The following is a 17,297-nucleotide window of genomic DNA, read 5'->3' as shown; positions in this document are numbered from 1 at the left end:
ATAAGACCAATAATAAAAAAAAAATTTTAGTGAATTGTTGGCCTTCTGGAAAGTATGTTCATTTACTATATATGTACTCAATACTTGGTAGGGGCTCCTTTTGCTTTAATTACTGCCTCAATTCGGCGTGGCATGGAGGTGATCAGTTTGTGGCACTGCTGAGGTGGTATGGAAGCCCAGGTTTCTTTGACAGTGGCCTTCAGCTCATCTGCATTTTTTGGTCTCTTGTTTCTCATTTTCCTCTTGACAATACCCCATAGATTCTCTATGGGGTTCAGGTCTGGTGAGTTTGCTGGCCAGTCAAGCACACCAACACCATGGTCATTTAACCAACTTTTGGTGCTTTTGGCAGTGTGGGCAGGTGCCAAATCCTGCTGGAAAATGAAATCAGCATCTTTAAAAAGCTGGTCAGCAGAAGGAAGCATGAAGTGCTCCAAAATTTCTTGGTAAACGGGTGCAGTGACTTTGGTTTTCAAAAAACACAATGGACCAACACCAGCAGATGACATTGCACCCCAAATCATCACAGACTGTGGAAACTTAATACTGGACTTCAAGCAAATTGGGCTATGAGCTTCTCCACCCTTCCTCCAGACTCTAGGACCTTGGTTTCCAAATGAAATACAAAACTTGCTCTCATCTGAAAAGAGGACTTTGGAACACTGGGCAACAGTCCAGTTTTTCTTCTCCTTAGCCCAGGTAAGACGCCTCTGACATTGTCTGTGGTTCAGGAGTGGCTTAACAAGAGGAATACGACAACTATAGCCAAATTCCTTGACACGTCTGTGTGTGGTGGCTCTTGATGCCTTGACCCCAGCCTCAGTCCATTCCTTGTGAAGTTCACCCAAATTCTTGAATCGATTTTGCTTGACAATCTTCATAAGGCTGCGGTTCTCTCGGTTGGTTGTGCATCTTTTTCTTCCACACTTTTTCCTTCCACTCAACTTTCTGTTAACATGCTTGGATACAGCACTCTGTGAACAGCCAGCTTCTTTGGCAATGAATGTTTGTGGCTTACCCTCCTTGTGAAGGGTGTCAATGATTGTCTTCTGAACAACTGTCAGATCAGCAGTCTTCCCCATGATTGTGTAGCCTAGTGAACCAAACTGAGAGACCATTTTGAAGGCTCAGGAAACCTTTGCAGGTGTTTTGAGTTCATTAGCTGATTGGCATGTCACCATATTCTAATTTGTTGAGATAGTGAATTGGTGGGTTTTTGTTAAATGTGAGACAAAATCATCACAATTAAAAGAACCAAAGACTTAAACTACTTCAGTCTGTGTGCATTGAATTTATTTAATACACGAGTTTCACAATTTGAGTTGAATTACTGAAATAAATGAACTTTTCCACGACATTCTAATTTATTGAGATGCACCTGTACAGTATAATGTAGCCTACACTGTGAAAGTGGAAGCTATTTCTACCTGATCTAACCCTAAAAATAGTTTTGTTGGTGTAACCAAATGTATTCAGGTTGATTCAGTTATGTTAATTCATATTTTTACTTGAATAAAACCAGTTAATTTTGATCTTTTTTCAGTTATCATGATCGAATCTTGATCATTTTAGAAAGCTAATATGTAGTAACCTTTAATTTAGTAATGCAATCAAATGTTACTTTGACAGTGCAATTATGTTATTCATCTTGAAAATGTTAAGATGAAAATGCCATAATAAAGTTGATAGACAAGTATCTTATCATAATAGCCTCTTATATCACCAAAATCTCTTATCAGCCTTTAATCTTTACACTTTGATTCTCACATAAACTGCTTCACATCTCTTCATTATCTGTTATAGTGTGCAGCCGCAGTGTGTAGAATAATGAATGATGAGCTTATGTTTGTTCAACTGTAGCCTTTAGCGAATAAGGCCACACATTTTAGGGCTGCTATTAAGCTCTAGTTAGTGCTGGTTGTTAAGGCACATATCAATATTAATATTGCTCATACTTGAACAAACCTCTAGCCCTGATTATTAATTTGTGGTGTGTAACTTGTCCCACACTGTGCTACAGACTTGAATGATACCTCAAATTGTGCAGCATGTAGAACAGAGATGTTTTATTACTTTTCTAAGTGATCAGACTTATAATTTAAGTAACAGATGATAAAACACATCAAAAAGTCCATAGCCATATATAGGGACCAGAATAACATAAAGGCTTGGATATTTTTTTATTTTTTTACTTTGGGTCAATAATTAACCAACAACCACAAACTGTGTATTTTAACATTTATGGACTGTCCCCATTCACTTCCATTGCAAGTGCCTTAGTGTAACAACGATTTTTATTTTTTATATTCAATAAACGAGGGATGAGCCAAAATTATTTTTTTGTGGAAATCACCTTCATTATGCCACAAATGCTGCAAACTGAGCTTAACTTTTACTGAACCTCAAACATTATTTTAACACAAAGACATCATATCTGCTTCTCACAGTCAATGAAATTACATTCATACAGCAGCTGTGATATCCATCTGCTTTTTACTGGACTGCAACATTATGTAACTGTCATATCATGATGGTGATAAGCTACATCAGTGCATGCCTACATTTAAATATGTCTCATCCATAATGACAGCTGTCTGATAAATAGCACCACAAGTGTCAGTGTGAATAAGCTCATCTTCGTTCAACTGTATGAGACACTTTAACTGATTCATAAATCCAAAGAACAGTATCTGCGTAAATGAAACAAGTATTACAGAACAATCAGCTAAGATCCATCCTGATCAGAGCTGAAAACTGTACAGTAGCCAGGTAGAACAATACAAAACACTGTAAAAAAAAAAACAAATAAATAATAATAAAAAATATATATATATATATATATATATATATATATATATATATATATATAGTGCGAATTTGCTGTATTTTACTGGCTACTAGTTGCAATGCTTTCTGGCAAATTTTGACAGTATATCTGTACAATTTAAAAACTGAAATCTATACTGTGACGTCACAGTGAACCAGGAAATGACTGTGTTGTAGAATCACACTGATTAGCTGTGTCTGTATAACAGTAATCTACACACTATCATTAACTGTAATAGTGATGTCTACTACGTTGGCTAATTGCATGCAAGCATGAATATATTTTGTGTTTTTTGTTTTTTTCATTATTTTGCTGGTTTATTTTGCTGCTGCTGTTTTTGTTGTCACTTGTAGCTACTTTTTTGTAATGTAATTTTGTAAAAAAAATTTGTAATGAGTATATTTTTAAGGTTTAAAATCTAAAAAACAACTGAAAATTTTCCTTCATTTACCGATTGTTTTTTTTTTTTTTAAACATTGAAGGATCATTTCATATGCTGTCTGTCATTTTGACAGATAAAAAAATAAAAAAACCTAGCGCATCAGTTTTGAATTCACTGTCTCTCTCACACACACTCACGCTGTGTTGTGCCCTGTTTATTGCCTGGTAGTATTAAGATGTGTATTAACATGTGCCATCACCATTTACACCTGGTAATGTGCATCTCTTTTGACATATTGTGTTTGGACTTCAAGGAGAGGGTCTCTGAATTTATGACTGCATACATCAGTGATACTCAGTGTTACTGCATGAGTAGTGTGTTACTTTATTAAAATAAAGCACAAAAAAATAACCAAATGAAAGTGCAAAAAAAGCAGCTTATTGTTTCTGTCAATTACTTGTATTTAATCTAAGAGCCAACATTACGTTTAGAGCAGAACTGTCAGTTATTTTAGAGGAGTACCTGTATTAGAGCTTCAGTGATGTGTGTGCTTCTCATCTGTGACACTTTATTGTGATATCAGGCACACTGAACAAGTTCAGTGAAATTGTGTATGTAAGCATGCGCATTTTAAAATGTTCGATCAGACGTTTATTTTCTTTAAAAGCTGCAAGTAACTGCCAAAGTTTAAAAGTCTTGTATTAGCACAGTTGATTGACAGATGGAACTTTCACCCAAGAACTCCTTGGATTCACTAAACTTGTGCTTGAGGAGTCAAAAAATATATCACTCAAGCCTATCCACTTTCATGTATATGCCATTATTATGGATGCAGGGGCGGATCTAGAAATGTTTTTATGGGGTGGCAAGACGGTGGCATGCAGACTATGAGGGGTGGCAACACCAAAGCAAGCGCCCATGCGTAGTTCTTATGGATTAAGGTACCAAGCTTTATTGCAACAAGTACTAGTTCATTAATTGGAGTAACTATCATATTACAAATGTCCATGAATTTGTGATACAGCTGCATTTCCACAGGAACCACATAGTAACCATTTTTCAACATTAACTTTTTTCTTTTTTCTTTTGCATAATAAAAAATAAGTAACAAAATGTTTATCTGCAGAGCACCAAGACATTGTCTATTAAACACTTCTACAAATAATAAATGTTCCTAAGCTTCACATATAGAACAGGCAATCTGGACTAAATGTCACCACCTTATGCAGGCCAAATTTTTTATTTTGTTGAGTGTACACATGGATGGAAAATGTATGCATACACCATGTTATTCTGCTAATAAATTCCTGTAGGCCTATCATCTTTGTAACAGCTGGAATAATCCATTTGAAAGCGAAGATTAACACAAAGTTAGGTCTAAATAAAAATAAACTGTACAGAAAATTGTACTGTGGGGGGCAGTGCTGCAAAACTAATTAATTAATTAATTAATTATTATGCTATGCACATTAAAAGATTCTTTTAAATGACCTGTTTTGATCAACAGTCATTCTTAATGTCCGATTCAAGCACCCAAATAAATATTTCACATAATATGGTAATTTCATTTCTACATCTGCCACTATCAGTCTTGGGATTTTGTTAATCAGTAGATGAGTACATAGATCAGCACTTTGATTAAGAACATGACTGGTTGATCTAGTGGTAACCTTTTGCCTTTAGTTTTTAGAGGTTTTGGATTCTAATTCACCCAAATATAACTTTTTATTTTAATAAAACAAGATTGCATCTGTACGTCAGTGAATGGGTGTTACACTTTAAAAATATAATGCAATAAAAGATGCGGGGAGACGAGAAACACAGACATATTTATTGACAGTTCTGTATATGAAAAACATCAAACTCTGAAATTCAGACAGCAACAACCACAAACTCTCCGCACCAGCAGCGGGAACCCGGAAAAAAGGCAAAATGCGCCTGAACACCCGTGAACGAGATGACACAGTTCACGAACAACCGTCTCCCATCACACAACCCAGCCATGAAACACTCAGTTTAAATAGGGAGGAAACACACTGCGCACCGGTGCGCCCCATCAACAATCACCTGACGAAACTATTTCAAAAAGTGGTGAGGACACATCTTACCCGTCTCAACCCACAACTGACACTGATGCATCTAATAATCATTCAGTGAATACTTGGAAACAAATGAGAAATTCATCTTTTACCTCTTTTTTTTCATGTAATTGTCCATGTAGTCATTGTTGTTGAGGAAATAAGCTCATCAACCCACAAGAGCCCAAACACTGTACACGCGCTGCTAGGTAGGCGATTGGTCGATGTTGTGATTGGCCGCTGCAGCTGCTGTAAACAATCACGGGATTGGTTGCAGCTGTAATCAATCACGCTATGGGTCTGTAGTCATTTGTGCGTTCGGTGAGAGTTTAGGCAGTTTGAGATTAATAATCCCCTACACAATGTCAACATCAACAATAATATACTTATATTTATATTTAATACATTTGGATACTTATGTTGGGGTGGCAGATGGGGTGGCAATGCTTTTTCTTAGGGTGACATTTGCCACCCTATGCCACCCCAGTAGATCCACCCCTGTATAGATGCTACGCCACTGAATGTAGTACTTATAAAATTATAGTATAACAAGTATGATGAAAAAATAGACCATGATGGAAATTTTACAACTCAGTACATCAGAGTGACAGATGAAGATTTTTTTCTAGCGCAACCTCTTTTTGCTGTGTTTTTGTCTTATTTCCAGAATGCAGCTGTGTTTTTAGGCTTGTTTTTCCAGACTAGGTCATTTGTTTCTCTTGCGAGATCTGGGAATACCATTTACAATCAAAGTCCCTTTCAAGGCAAGTCAGTCCACTCAGCGACAATCTTGCTCCCGGGCAGCTATTTTCTTTGAATATAAGCAGCATGAAAGGACAGCTCCCATCTACTTGAATGGTGGAGGACAGAAATCTCCAAAACATTTGGTCAAGATTATGATCAAAGAACATATTTCAAATCAGCAGTAAAATCAGACAACAGTGGTATCAATGGTAATTTTTAAGACATGATTTTTATTCACATTTTTTCATTTAAACTAGACATAACACTATAATTTTCGATGTGTGTTGTAAAAAGCACAATACAAATAAAAATGACTTGACTAGTATCAATTTAATATTTTATTTTTTTAGCTCAGATTACCCTAAAAACTGTTTTTTTTTTTTTTTTTTCAGTCTGGTCCAGCTAATGATTCTGGAGTTGACTGACAGTCAATGTCTGTACCTAAAAGTTGATTGGCTGTTTTACCTGTACGGTGGGACTTCCTTTTCTACATCTGCCATAGTGGGTGTTCCAGTTTCCCATTCATTTTAATACAAGTGCTCTGTCCATTAGTCTCTATTACAACTCATACTAAAAGTTTGATTTGTCCACTCCACTCACAACAACAGTATTGCAAACTTCCCCTCCCATTATATATGTAATATAAATTAGAGGTAGACCGATATATTGATTTTACTGATTAATCGGTGCCGATAGTTGCCTTTTGGAATAGATTATCAGCAGATATCTTTGTGACAAAAGAAAAATGGGACCATATGAAAATGTGCCCCGTTACTAGCACATACGTGTCTCTTATGTATTATATTATGTAACTTCATATCCCTTATTAGCAGCTGTTTCTCTGGACTGCGGTACTTTTTTGACACAAAAGGAGTTTACGTATGCAGCGGTCTGAGCAAGGAGTCTCGGTCATCTCCTCCACTCACTCATTTGCATTCAAACCGATTCAAACAGCTCTCCTTGTTCACTGTTCCAAGATGGCATGCAGTTGACATATTCAAACCAGCCAGATGAGGCATCTATGTATGATTCTCTATGCTCCTCTGTTGGAAACAACACTGCGCTTCCGTTTTTTTTTCTTTTCCTGTTTTTCACGCGTCAGTTCTCACGTAAACTTGTCAACGTGCTTGACCTCGACCCTCGTGAATTTTTAGTAAAAAAAGTTTTAAATATTGATCCATTCCTTACACACACCTAGCGTTTCGCCTCAGAAGACATTAATTAATCCACTGGAGTCAAACGGATTAGTTTTATGATGGCTATAAGTGCTTTTTGGAGCATCAAACATTTGGCACCCATTTACTTGCATTTTATGGACCTACTAACATTCCTCTAAAAATCTTCATTTGTGTCCCAAAGAAAGAAAGTCATGGATGGCATGAGGGTAAGTAAACGATGAGAGAATTTTCATTTTTGGGTTAAATAATCTTATCATCATGATGGTTACTTCAAACAAAACCCAAATATTTTTGTGTGTTTGTACTTTAATTTGTTTTACAGTTATTTGTTGCTACCTATCACAGAAAATGCCCAGGCCTACATTTATTTCACAGTAAAAATCTGAATACAGTATTTTACAGTAAGAAATGATATTGTAAAACCTTGGGAATTTGTACAGTGTACACCATTTTATGACAAACAACTGTCATTACACACCATTGTGCATCCCTACTTGTAACAGCTGTGAGCATTGTACTGTTGGTCAATAGAGCTGTTTGTGACTGACAAGCTTGACAGACACTTTAGTGTACACGGGGCTCACAGTATAGCATGACCAATAACACTGTTTGAAAGCCTTGCTAAATAACAATGAGGCTCTGACGAGAGCACAACCAGCGTCACAACGTTACTGTTGAGACTTAATAGCAACCTGCCACTGACGTGGATGTATGTGTGTTTTAGAGGGCTTGTAAAAGCAAAACAACATTTCAAATTTTTCCTTCAGCAAGGATGTTAACAGGGATCAAGGGACTGCATCTCCTAAAGGCGTCAAATCTTTAGGCTCTGTAAAGGAAATGCCATATCAGAGCCGCTTTTCAGTTTATCTTATTTTCAACACCGTCCTTGCACCATCCTAGGCAGCTATGGATGCTTAAATCAACACAAGAAGTAAAAGACCACAGTTTAGTATGCAAATAAATGCCAGAAAGAAGACTAGTCGCAGTATACAAATATTGCAGAGAAAAAAATCGCTGTTGGTTCGATATTGAAGGGTTAACATCCAAACAATGTATGTGAATGGGAGATTTTCTTTCATATTTAATCTCTTATTTTATTTTTTTTAAAAGAGTCAGGTGACGCTATGCGACTGGAAGCAGCCTAGTGGAGTTCTCCACTACACTTTGCTACAATTATCCTTTCAATCAACATTACTTGGTGAGAACTGATTTAGTTTTGATTGTTAAACTGCGCAGGGAGTGTAGGATATAAATAATTTGAAATCGTCGGCCTACGGGGACATTAAAAAGCATTTACGGTCTCACAAGTCTGACAACTCTCAAGAGCAAGATGGTGGGGGTCCGGTTAGGAATGGCAGCGTGCCACAGGATGTAGGTCAAGATATTGCGAACATTATGCAGCGCTAAAGAAAATCTCGACCAATATGTAGGGCCTCGCGGAAATACGTTGAGCGGTCACATCTATGGAGGCAAAACTTTCCGCCCTGATCACAAGAATGGATGAGGCTGAAAAGTGAATCGAGCCTCTGGAAGCAGCCGGAAAAGAGCTGCAGACTAGCCCGCCGGCCACCAAATCTTATATGGATCAGGTGTTGGAAAAATAAGAGGATATGGAAAATCGAAGCAGACGTAATAATGTTTGTTTCATTGGAATCACAGAGGGAAAGGAAGGTCAAGATATGGTAAAGTTCCTGGACGGGCTTATTCCGAATTTGTTCGACACAGTGGGCCATCATCTGGAAATAGAGCATGTGCACAGAGCTCTCGGTTGGCTTTCCAGAGCAGGTGACAGAACCTAATCCATACTTGCAAGATTCTTGCGTTTGGCAGACAGAGACTCTGTTTTACGTGTGGCGAGGAATAAAGGCAAGTTGTGCTGGGAGGATTACAACATTATGTTTTTTCCGGACTTAGCAAATGTTACACAAGAGAAACAGGAGAGATTCAAAGAGTGTAAGAAATTACTTCACGCACAGGATGTGAGCTTTGTTTTGCTTTTCCCAGCTAAACTGAGAATTGATGCCAAGGACGGACGTAAGACTTTCACATACCCACGAGAAGCTATGGCCTTCATTAAATCAATGGAGTAAGTGGGTGGCTTTACCAGCGCTGAATCAGCGGGATTACACATCATTTTTCTGATGCGGTCTGAGAGGGTTTGTTATTCGGTTGGTTGCCCACTGTCTATCTCTCTCGATCTACTTTTTTATCATTATTGTTATTTTCTCTTTTCCTTTATTGGGTTATTGTTGAGTTTATTTGTTCATTTTGTGGGTTTGATGTTGTTATTTACTGGGCCTATTACTTTCATGTGCAGTTCAATTGTATGGTGTATGTATAAAAAAAAAAAAAAACACCGGACTGAAGTAATCTTGTAGTAAAGTTGTAACGGAAAATCTCGTAAGCATGCATGGACCGTTGGATTTCCGGGGGATGGACACCAGTTGGGACTGTTATGCGTGAGGTTGAAGCACATATTTTTTCTTTTCTGTGGGTTATTAAGGATTTTATGGCTACATCAGTGTTGAATTGTGGTCTATGTAACTTAGCCTTGGGTACACCATTTTTCTTTGCATTTCAATATGTCACACTTTATATAGTTAAAATGTTTCTCTCCACGTGGAATGTTAATGGGCTGGGGCACTCTATAAAAATTAGGAAGGTGGTATCTTAAGTGTAAAAAATATGATATAGTGTTCCTTTAAGAAACGCACCTTTCTCTACAGGAAGCTGAAAAACTTGGCAGGGCTTGGGGTATAAATATACCATATATATATATAAAATCTGCCACTGACTGCTCAATTGGGAACATTTTAGTTTCAAATCATGCTATGGTGTGTTTAGAGATGTTGCCACATATAGAGAAAATAATATCATATAGATGCCGCTTTAATACATCCCTTCTATAGGACCCAGCATTTCAACAAATGTTAAAGACAGAAGTCTATGTTTATGTAGAAACAAGGGAAAAAACCATACCAAATGTAATATTAGAGATTATTTAGTTAAATCTGATACCTTTAACACACAGATTATGACAGATGGTCGTTTAAGTAAAGACATTGTTTTTTTCGCTTGTCTTAACTGTGCTGTAAGAATGTATATAGGAGAACTTCCTCTTTTAAAAGTTCGATAGCAGGCCGTACATAACATCAAATAATCTGTCACATGTGCTTCAGGAAACATGATTTATTTACTTTCATACCCTTGTAACAAACAGTATGTTGGCAAAACTAACAGACCATCAGAACACGCATCATTGAACATATGAGTGCGATAAGAAGAGACGACCAAAAATCACCCATTGCATGTCATTTTAGTGAGGCGAATCACTCCGTTTCTAAATTTAACTTTCTAGTGATTGTACAAATTAAATGTCACCATAGAGGAGGGAATATTGAACATAGACTCTTACAGAGGGAATGTAGATGGATTTTTTTATTTGAATTCAATGTATCCTGTGGGAATGAATGAAGATCTTTCTTTGGGTTGTTTTTTGTAGACTCAAATGTTAAGTTATTAAATGAACTTTTTCTTGATATACAGAACTGTACAAGCTTGATTGTGTACATGTGTATGTGTGTAAATACAGTATATACCGTAGTCTAGACCAACAAAATTTCCTTTCTATATCAATGTACAAAAATGTCTTTTTTATATCAATGGGAAATAAATGTAATATGTTTTTATTTATAGATACAAGCAATGTTTTTTGGAATGTATATAACTATGTGTCTTGACTTTTGACGTTTGAACCAGTTATATGCTTAATATTAGAATGTTTACGGTAAAGGCTTGTACTATAAATTATTGCAGGTGTGTGCTCATAGGTATTTAGCACTGATGAAGGAGTAAACCCAAAAACGTTTTGCTGCAGCACTTGGCACTTTTGCAAATTTGTTTACTCTGTTGTGGCCTCTGTATAAATAAACTGATGTGAGATTTAGCCCATTTTTGAGTGCAGATTCATCATTCCTTCCCTTTGCATATTTTTGGATCCTTTGCTGTTGTTCTGGGATTGATTTGCACTTTTCGCACCAAACTACGTTCATCTCTAGGAGACAGAATGCATCTCCTTCCTGAGCGGTATGATGGCTGCGTGGTCCCATGGTGTTTATATTTGCATACTATTGTTTTTACAGATGAACGTGGTAGCTTCAGGCATTTGAAAATTGCTCCCAAGGATGAACCAGAATTGTGGAGGTCCACAAATTCTTTTCTGAGGTCTTGGCTGATTTCTTTTGATTCTTCCATGATGTCAAGCAGAGAGGCACTGAGTTTGAAGGTAGGCCTTAAATACATCCACAGGTATACTTCCAATTCAGTACACCTCTTATCAGAAGCCAAATGACTAATTGCCTATAGGCTTGACATCATTTTCTGGAATTTTACAAGCTGCTTAAAGGCACAGTTAACTTAGTGTATGTATATTTCTGGCCCACTGGAATTGTGATATAGACAATTAAAAGTGAAACAATCTGTAAACAATTGTTGGAAAAATTACTTGTGTCATGCACAAAGTAGATGTCCTAAACAACTTGCCAAAACTGTAATTTGATAATATGAAATCTGTGGAGTGGTTAAAAAATGAGTTCCCTATCTGTCACTCACTCGACGTTGTGTCAATGTAGTGACACTAGGGGTCACTCTTGGGAGCCCCAAACACCTCTGCTTTTTGAAAAAAGGCCAGTGGGAATTGGAAGTTGGAATTTGCATGCCACTCCCCCGGACATACGGGTATAAAAGGAGCTGGTATGCAACCACTCATTCAGATTTTCTCTTCGGAGCTGAGCGGTTGTGTTCAGCGAGCTGAATTACTCTGCCCATTCACCTCAAAAAGCTGTTGGATTTACAGCACATTACAGCGGCTTCTCCCCCTCTTGCACTGGTGAAGTGCAGAGAATGCCCCTGGGCGCTTCAGCAGCTAAAAGAGTATATTCTTCCTACTGAAAGTGTATATTTTCCCTTCTAAAAGAGTGGCATTAACGGAGAGCATCTTTTTAAAGATGCTTCTCCATTTGTGTGTATTTCCTGGTTGCGGTCGTTACCTCTCCGCTTCCAATGGCCAGGATCGTGGCCTTACGTGCTTGGGCGCTGCCCACGTGGAGACAGCATTCGTGGATGGGTCATGTTCTCACTGCGAGAGCGTGACCATGGCAATGTTGCGGTCGCGGTTTTTCCTTCCTTAGAGGGAAAGACCACCCCAGTGGCTGCCCGCGTCGGTCCTTTTACCTACGGGTTTGAGGCCACGTCGGTTAGCACTGGGGGCGATTTGGGGACCCCAATGGGAGCCACTCCGCCGGGTAGCTCCCAACGGACCTCCCATTCCCCAATACGCTCATTTGCCCCGCTGGGATGAGACCGCCGGCTCATCTCAGGGTGAGTTTGCGGTCTCATTTCAGCACTCGCGAAGTGGCTGTGCTCTCGATTGCGGCATCGGAGAGCGGGCTGTCCAGTCTGATGCTGAGGACTTGACTGGGCTCCCACCTTCAGGTGCGGTCACCCAGTCGCAGCCTGACGCGCAGCTGGCAGCTATGCTTGCCCGGGCGGCTGCGTGTGTCGGGCTGGAGTGGAACCCTCCACCCCCCCCGAACCCTCGCAGCCTGACGATTGGTTCCTGGGCCCAGAGTGCCGCTCATGGCCGCACCCCACCCCAGTCCCTTTCTTCCCAGAGGTGCATGAGGAGCCCACGAGGTCGTGGCGGGCACCTTTCACTGCCCAGACCCGGTCTCTGAGCTCCTCCGCTCTCACTACCCTCGATGGTGGGGCTGCCAGGGGGTACTTCCCAGGTGGATAAGGCAGTTGCGGTGCACCTGTGCCCGACTCGGCTACGCGATTCAGTTCGCCAGGCGCCCGCCCAGGTTCAGCGGCGTCCCCTTCACCTCGCTGAAGGGTGAGAACGCCACTACCTTGCGTGCGGAGATCGCTACCCTTCTACGGAAGGGTGCGATAGAGTCTGTCCCTCCGGCCGAGATGAAGAAGGGGTTTTACAGCCCCTACTTCATCGTACCTAAGAGAGGTGGTGGGTTACGGCCAATCTTGGACCTGCGAGTACTGAACCGGGCTTTGCACAGACTCCCGTTCAAGATGCTGATGCAAAAACGTGTTCTAGGGAGTATCCGGCATCAAGAATGATTCTCGGAGGTAGACCAGAATGATGCGTACTTCCACATCTCGGTTTTACCTCGACACAGACCCTTCCTGCGGTTTGCTTTCGAGGGCCGGGCATACCAATACAAGGTCCTCCCCTTCGGCCTGTCCTTGTCCCCTCGCATCTTCACAAAGGTTGCAGAGGCAGCCCTTGCCCCGCTAAGGTAACTGGCTAATCCTAGCTCACTCTCGGGTTGTGTTGTGTGTGCACAGGGACCTGGTGCTCATGCACCTCAGCCGGCTGGGGCTCCGGGTCAACTGGGAAAAGAGCAAGCTCTCCCCGATTCAGAGCATCTCTTTTTTCGGCTTGGAGTTGGACTCAGTCTCGATGTCGGCGCGCCTCACGAACGAGCGTGCACAGTCGATGCTGAACTGTCTGAAGGCATTCAGACAGAGGACAGCGGTTCCAGTGAAACTATTTCAGAGGCTCCTGGGGCATATGGCATCCTCAGCAGTGGCCACACCGCTCGGGTTAATGCATATGAGACCGCTTCAGCACTGGCTGCGGGACACATCACATGGTTATCACGCCGATCTGTCACCGCCTCTTCAGCCCTTGGACCAACCTTGCATTTCTACTGGCAGGGGTTCCCCTAGAGCAGGTCTCCAGGTGTGTCGTGGTTATGACGGACACCTCCAATACGGGCTGGGGCACCGTACGCAATGGGCACACAGCCACCGGCTCCTGGACTGGCCCGCGGCTGCGTTGGCACATCAACTGCCTCAAGTCGTTGGCAGTACTGCTCGTCTTGCGGAGGTTCTGGCCGTTGATCCAGATGCCCTTCTGCCCCCGGTCACTATGTTTGTAGAAACTCCTCCCCCATCAGGTAGGACCTACCATGCGAATTCTCCACATGACATACTTCCGACAAGACTCAGTAAGACCATGTGAAAGATTTCCACTCAAAATACCCCCCACCTTCTTTGGGCAGGGTGTGGTCTCCGCGGTGTCTTCCCCTTGGGAGTGACACCCCCCCGACATAGACATTTATGGCCCCCAGTCGGTTAACAAATTCCACTCTTTTTGGGGAGAAAAAAGAGGAAAAGAGGCCACGGCTGGGCTAGCCTGTCCCTATTTGTTAGGCAGTCAACTTGTTCCCGAAGGAGCGTTTGACGCTCATAAGAGCATTGGGGGAGGTTACGTGATGGCCTGGTGCACTGGCTACAAGGCACACACAGGTCTGCCCATCTCACACCGCCAGTCCACGTAACACAGTTCAGTTAGTTGTGGCGTTTTGTATAGGGACCCCTAGTGTCACTACATCGACACAACATCGAGTAAGTGACAGATAGGGAACGTCCTGGTTACTTTCGTAACATCCATTCCCTGATGGAGGGAACGAGATGTTGTGTCCCTCTTGCCACAACACTGAACTACCTGCTGAAATGGCCGGGACCTTGTCTCGGCTCCTCAGCACAAAACCTGAATTAGTGGTTGCATACCAGCTCCTTTTATACCCATATGTCTGGGGGAGTGGCATGCAAATTCCACTCGCCTATTCCCATTGGCCTTTTTTCAAAAAGCAGAGGTGTTTGGGGCACCCAAAAGTGACCCCTAGTGTCACTACATCAACAAAACGTCTCGTACCCTCCATCAGGGAAGGGAGGTTACGAAAGTAACCAGGATGTTTTAATGACTTCAACTGTATTTTATTTCCAGCAAATTTGAGATATTTAGTTAGTTAATTTTGACCCATTAATGAAAAGATTCTTGTGTGATGTGGATAGGTGGGCTTCCCTACATTTGTCTATGGCTGGGAAGGTCAGTGCTATAAATTCAATTATCTACTACAGTCTCTCCCCTTAGAAGTTCCTCTTTCTTATTTTAAATAATCTGATAGAATATCTAAGTCTTTTATTTGGAATGGTAAACAACCTCGGTTGCATTTCAGTAAGATACATAGACCATTTGACAAAGAAGGTTTAGGCCTCCCCATAATTTTATTTTATTACTATGCTTTTAATCTTAGACACTTGGCCCATTGGTCTCTTCCACCTGAGAGAGCCCCTCCCTGGTATTTCATTGAACAAGCAGTCCTTGCCCCAATCTCACCATTGCAAAGTCTTTCTATCAAACTGTAGTAAAATGCATCCTATTATTTCACACTTAAATTCAGTTTCCTGTATGTTCAATTTTGATACTTACCTAAATGTTTCCTCAAGCATATGGCTGAACCCCAGAGTGTGTATCAACAAGTCCCCCTTTTGCTGGAAAGAATGGATGGAGAGGGGTGTTGCTACACTTGGTGACCTTTATGAAAATGGAGCTTTGAGATCATTTGAAAATATAACACAGCAATTTGGGATTTATAGGTCTCAATTTTTCAGTATTTACAATTGCACCATCTACATTGTACTATTTTTGGGGGTAGTACACAGCCCCCAAAATTGTGGTAGTAATTGTGGATTCTGTTCTTTCTTTCTTTACTCTTTGTTTGTTGATTTGTATATTTTTGATGACCTCAAATATTTTTTGTTTGTTTATATGTGTGCATTGTGTAATTTAGGCTTTGACCACAGGGATGTTTGTTGAGGGACACGGTGGGTTGGGGAGGGATATACAGTTGATTCTGTATATACTGTATATACAGCTCTGGAAAAAATTAAGAGACCACTGCAAAATTATCATTTATAGGTATGTGTTTGAGTAAAATGAAAATATTCGCTTTATTCTATAAAGTGCTGACAACATTTCTCCCAAATTCCAAATAAAAATATTGTCATTTAGAGCATTTATTTGCAGAAAATGACAGTTGGTAAAATAAAACAAAATAGACCTCAAATAATGCAAAGGAAACAAGTACATATTCATTTTAAACAACACAGTACTAATGTTTTAACTTAGGAAGCGTTCAGAAATCAATAACTGGTGGAATAACCCTGATTTTCAATCACAGCTTTCATGCGTCTTGGCATGCTCTCTACCAGTGTTTCACATTGCTGTTGGGTGACTTTATGCCACTCCTGGCACAAAAATTCAAGCAGCTTGGCTTTGTTTGATGGGTTGTGGCCATCCATCTTCCTCTTGATCACATTCCAGAGGTTTTCAATGGGGTTCAGGTCTGGAGATTGGGCTGGCCATGACAGGGTCTTGATCCGGTGGTCCTCCATCCACACCTTGATTGACTTGGCTGTGTGGCATGGAGTATTGTCCTGCTGGAAAAACCAATCCTCAGAGTTGGGAAACAGAGTTGTTTTCTTCCAGGATAACCTTGTATGTGGCTTGATTCATGGGTCCTTCACAAAGATGAATCTGCCTGATTCCAGCCTTGCTGAAGCACCCCCAGATCATCACCGATCCTCCACCAAATTTCACAGTGGGTGCAAGACACTGTGGCTTGAAGGCCTCTCCAGGTCTCCATCTAACCATAAGATGACCAGGTGGAGGATAGGTGATGATCTGGGGGTGCTTCAGCAAGGCTGGAATCAGGCAGATTCGTGATTGAAAATCAGGGTTATTCCACCAAATATTGTTTTTTAAACTCTTCCTAAGTTAAAATATTAGTATTGTGTTGTTTAAAAATGAATATGAACTTGTTTTCTTTGCATTATTCGAGATCTGAAAACACTGCATCTTTTTTGTTATTTTGACCAGTTGTCATTTTCTGCAAATAAATGCTCTAAATGACAATATTTGTATTTAGAATTTGGGAGAAATGTTTTCAGTACTTTATAGAATAAAACAAAAATGTTCATTTTACTCAAACACAACCTATAAATAGTAAATCCAGAGAAACTGATAATTTTGCAGTGGTCTCTTAATTTTTTCCAGAGCTGTATATTGTTTATTCTGTTTTTTTATACAAGAATCAATAAAAATTGTTAATAGCAAATAAATAAATAAATAAAAACTCTTAATTCTTTGAAATAGTTTATTTATATAAATCAAAATAGAGCAGCTAAGACTTTAGAAATTATCTACAAAACAACAGCTTGAA

At 40.2% G+C, this 17,297-nt stretch overlaps 1 protein-coding gene across 3 annotated transcripts in view; it reads right to left on the bottom strand.

Annotated features, from left to right (window-relative positions):
• Nucleotides 1-17,297, bottom strand: part of LOC127440095 (dynamin-1-like) — a 72,429-nt gene that overhangs the window by 53,932 nt on the left and 1,200 nt on the right. The gene's annotated exons all lie outside the window — the stretch shown is intronic.

Source organism: Myxocyprinus asiaticus, chromosome 4, assembly GCF_019703515.2.
Source record: "Myxocyprinus asiaticus isolate MX2 ecotype Aquarium Trade chromosome 4, UBuf_Myxa_2, whole genome shotgun sequence".
Taxonomy (NCBI): domain Eukaryota; kingdom Metazoa; phylum Chordata; class Actinopteri; order Cypriniformes; family Catostomidae; genus Myxocyprinus; species Myxocyprinus asiaticus.
Note: the sequence above shows the minus strand (reverse complement) of the source record. Positions and strands in the feature narration are given on the sequence as shown.